Genomic DNA, 5,268 nt, shown 5'->3' on the forward strand with positions numbered 1-5,268 from the left:
TGTCTTGTTAATTTTGGTCATTCTAACTGATGCAAGGTGGAATCGCAATGTGGTTCTGATTTCAATCTTCCTAATGGCTAATACTGATGCACATTTTTCATGTTACTGTTAGCCACTTGTACGTCTTCTTTGGAAAAGTATCTGTTCATGTCTTCTGCCCATTTTTTTTTTTGCATGATTATCTGTTTTTTGAGTGTTGAGTTTGAAGAGTTCTTTATAGATCTTGGATATCAGCCCTTTGTCTGTACTGTCATTTGCGAATATCTTCTCCCATTCCTTGGATTGCCTCTTTGTTTTGTTGACTGTTTTCTTTGAAGGTCAGAAGCTTTAGATCTTGGTGAAGTCCCAAAAGTTCATTTTTGCTTCTGTTTCCTTTATGTTTGGAAACTTGTATTGAGAGAAGTTGCTGTGGCCGATGTGGAAGAGTTTACTGCCTTTGTTCTCCAAAGGGATTTTGATAGATTCCTGCCTACATTGAGGTTTTTGTTTTGTTTTTGTTTTTGTTTTTGTCCATTTTGAGTTTATCTTTGTGTATGGTATAAGAGATTGTCGTGTTTCCTTCTATATATAGCTGCCCAATTTTGCCAACACCATTTATTGAAGACACTATCTTTTTTCCACTTGGTATTTTTGCCACCTTGTCAAAGATTAGTTGATCATAGAGTTGTGGGTCCATATGCAGACTCTCTACTCTGTTCCACTGGTCTATCCTTCTGTTTTTGTGCCAGTACTATGCTGTCTTGGTGACCATAGCTTTATAATAATGCTTGAAATCAGACAACATGATGCGCCCATGTTTGCTTTTCTTTTTCAACATTTACTTAGCAATTAGGGGTCATTTTCAGGTCCATACAAATTTTAGGATTGTTTGGTTCAGCATTATGGAAAATACTAGTGGAAATTTGGCTGGGATGGCATTGAAAGTATAGATTGCTCTGGCCAGTATAGACATTTTAACAACATTTATTCTTCCAATCAAAGATCATGGAATGCTTTTCCATCTTTTTGTTTCTTCTTTAATTTCTTTCATAAGTGTTCTGTAGTTCGTTGAGTACAGATACTTTACCTCTTTGGTTAGGTTTATTCCCAGGTATCTTATGTTTCACAGTGCTGTAGTAAGTGGAATCAATTCTTTAATTTCCCTTTCTGTATTTTGATTATTAGTGTAAAAGAAAGAAACTGATTTCTGTGCATTGATTTTGTATCCTGCCACATTATGCAATTGCTGTATGAGTTCTAGTAGTTTGGAAATGGAGTCTTTTGAGTTTTCTGTGTAATGTATCATGTCATCTGCAAAGAGAGAGTTTGACTTCTTCTTTGCCAATCTGAATGACTTTTATTTTCTTTTAGGTGTCTGATTGCTGTTGCTATGACTCCTAGACTATGGTGAACAACAGAGGCAGGAGTCATCATTCTTGTGTTTTTGACCTCAAAATTAAGGATGTTAGCATTTCCCCTTTGAGAATGATATTCTCTGTGGGTTTTTCATAGAAAGATTTTATGAAGTTTTGGAATGTTCCTTTTAATCCTATCCTTTGAAGAGTTTTTTGTTGTTTTTGTTTTTGCTGTTTCAGGAAAGGATGTTGTATTTTGTCAAATGCTTTTTCTGCTTCAATTTAGAGGACCACGTGGTTCTTTGTTCTTCTCTTATTGATTTGTTCGATCACATTGGTTAATTTGGGAATGTTGAACCACACCTCCATCCCAGGGATAAATCCCACCTTGTCACAGTAGATAATATTTTTAATGCACAGTTGGATCCTGTTACCTAGGATCTCATTGAGAATCTTGACATGTACACTGATCATGGATATTGGTCTAAAACTCTCCCTTTTGATGGGGTCTTTGCCTTATTTGGGGATCAGGGTAATGCTGACTTCATAGAAAGAGTCTGGAAGTTTCCTTCTATTTCTATTTTTGGGAAAAGCTTCAGGAGAATGGGTATTTTTTCCTTCCTTGAATGTTTGGTTGAATTCCCTAGGGAATCCATCAGGTCCTTGGCTCTTGCTTTGTGGGAGGTTTTAGGTCACTGCTTTAATCTCCTTACTAGATATTGGTCAATTCAGGTTGTCAATTTCTTCCTATTTTAGTCTTTGAAGGTTATAGGTTTCCAATAATGCATTCATTTCTTCTAGGTTGCTAGATTTATAGGTGTATAGCTGTTGATAATAATTTCTGATGATTGTATCTATTTCCTTGTTGTTAGTCATGACCTCTCCCATTTCATTCATAATTTAATTAATCTGAGTATTCTCTCTTTTCTTTTGGATTGACTTGGCCAGTGATTTATTGATCTTATTAATTCTTTTAAAGAATCAGCTTCTAGTTTCCGTGATGTGTTCTACTGTATCTCTAGTTTCTAACTCATTGATCTCTGTTCAAATCTTGATTATTTCCCTTCTTGTGCATGGAGTTGGCTTAATTTGTTGTTGATTTTCAGTTCCTTAAGGCATAACAGAGCTGATGTATTTGGGATTTTTCAATTTTTTTGAGTGAGGCTTGGATGGCTATGTATTTCCCCCTTAGAACCACCTTTGATGTATCCTATAGGTTTTGGACCAATGTGTCTTCATTCTCATTGGTTTCCATGAATTTTTTAAGTTCTGCTTTGATTTCCTGGTTGATCCAAACATTCTTGAACAGGATGGTCTTTAGTTTCCAAGTGTTTGAATTCCTTCCAAGTTTTTTCTTATATTTGAGTTCCAGTTTCAAAGAATTGTGGTTTGAGGATATGCAGGAAATAATCTCAATCTTTTGTTATCCATTGAGCCCTGATTTGTGATCCAGTATGTGGTTTACTCTCAAAAAATTTCCATTTGCACTTGAGAAGAATGAGTAGTCTGCTGTTTTAGGGTGGAATGCTCTGTATATAATTTTGCGGCCCATCTGGTCAAAGGTGTCATTCAAAGCTCCTGTTTCCTTTTTATTTTAATATTTTATTTATTTATTTGACAGAGATCACAAGTAGGCAGAGAGGCAGACAGAGAGAGGAGGAAGAAGGCTTCCAGCTGAGCAGAGAGTCCGATGCGGGGCCAGATCCCAGGACCTGGGATCACGACTTGAGCCGGAGGCAGAGGCTTTAACCCACTGAGCCATGCAGGTGCCCAAAGCTCCTGTTTCTTTTTTTGATTTTTTAATTGTTTGATCTGTCTCTTACTGAGAATGGCGTGTTAAGATCCCCTGGAATTAATGTGTTCACATCAACATGACTTTATTTTAATTGACAGTTGGCTTATATAATTGGCTGCTCTCATAGTGGGAACATAAATATTTATGATTATTTGATCTTATTGGTGGATGGATCCTTTAAGAATGATGTAGTATCTTTCTGTTTCTCTGTATACAGTCTTCAGGTTAAAGTCTAATTTATCTGATATGAGAATCATTACCCCAGCTTTCCTTTGAGGCCTGCTGGCATGAATGATGCTTCTCCATCCCTTCATGTCAGTTTGGCTGTATCTTTAGGTTCCAAATGTGTCTCTTGTAGACAGTATATGGATGGCTCCTGTCTTCTCATCCAGTCTGCAACCCTTTTCTGTTTTATAGGAGCATTTAGGCTCTTCACATTGAGAGTAATTATGGAAAGATAAGTTTTTATTGACCTCATGTTGACTGTGAAGTCCTTGTTTCTATAGATTGCAAATGTCTTTCTATGTCACTTGGGTTCTTTCTTCTTTTATAGAACCCTTAATATTTCTTGTAGTGTTGGCTTGGTGATCATATACTCTTTTAAGCCTTATCAGTCTTGGAAGATCTTTATTTCTCTATCCATTCTGAATGTCAGCCTTGCTGGATAAAGTATTCTTGCCTGCATGTTCTTCTTATATATTGCCTTGAATATGTCTTGCCAGCCCTTTCTGGCTTGCCAGGTTTCTGTGGACAGGTCTGACGTTATTCTGATGGGCCTTCCTCTGTATGTAAGGAATCTCTTTCAACTAGCTGTCCTTAGGAACTCATGTCTACAATTTTGATTCATGAATTTCACAATCAAGTGTCTGGTGGTTTTTCTAGATTTGTTGATCTTGGGAGGTGACCTTTCTGCCTCGAGGACCTGAACACTAGTTCCATTCCCCTGATTGGGAAAATTTTCATCCAGAATTTGTTCAAGTATATATTCTAGTCTTCTCTCTTCCTCCACCTCCCTCAGGCATCACAGTAATTCTAACATTGGGACGTTTCATGACGTCATTTCCCCCCAAACTAATTCTGCTTTCATGGCTTTTAAGCTGTTTGTTCCAGGCTTCCTCCTAGTCCTTCTTCTCTATCAATTTGTCCTCTCAATCACAAATTCCAACTTCTGAATTGATTAGCCTAGCTATTAGACTATTTAGATTATACTAGATCTCTTTGATACCCTTTTAAAATTCTGCTAGGTTGGTTTTCACTTCTGCCTTTAGAGATTCTATGTTGTCACTAATTGTTTTCTCCAACCTAGCGATTGATGGATAATTGTTACCCTGAATTCCCTTCCTGACATACTGTTTATGTCTATGTGCAATAGTTCTGTGGGAGAGGCACTATCTCTGGATTTTTCCTCTGTTGGATGTCCCTCCTCCTACTCATTTTGGTGAGAGGTGGTTGAGGGGATGTATAGCTGAATATATCAACCACGATCCAAGCCAACTGCACCCTGGAAAGTTTGGGGGCAATCAGAAGTCACCACCAAAAAGAAAGAACGAGAAAGAAAAAGAGAGAGATTGCGAGAGAGAAAGAGAGAGAAGAAAACCCAGCAAAAATGAGCCCCCAAAGTAAGATTTATGAGGTATATAAACAAGAAACAAACAAACAAAAAGATCAACAAAGTAAATGACTAGAATAAAAAAGAAGCCAGCCTAAATGAACCCCAAGACCAAGATTTATATAACACCTGAACAAAATCAAATACCTAGAAACACTGACAGGAAAATAAGATGGGAGAGTGGTTACAAATCCTCGATGTGGGAGAGAAAGCTTATTTCAGTTCTTCCTGGGTGCATCTTTATATCTTTGTTAAGGGACTCAACTTTCCAAAGATAAAGGGAAATTAAAACTGTTTTATATATAGGGGTAGTATCAAATAGGGAAAAAGGATTACCTTAAGGCTTATATCTATATGTCTATTAAAATATGAAAAAAAAAGAAAACGAAAGAAAAAGAAACACAGGTATATATATATGAAAAAAGTTCATGTTAAACACTTATTATGAATTATGTTGTATTCAAACTTTAGTTGCAAAAATAAGTAGGTTAAAAAATTAACAGAACAGGGGCGCCTGGGTGGCTCAGTGG

This window comes from Meles meles, unplaced genomic scaffold (assembly GCF_922984935.1).
Source record: "Meles meles unplaced genomic scaffold, mMelMel3.1 paternal haplotype, whole genome shotgun sequence".
Lineage (NCBI taxonomy): Eukaryota > Metazoa > Chordata > Mammalia > Carnivora > Mustelidae > Meles > Meles meles.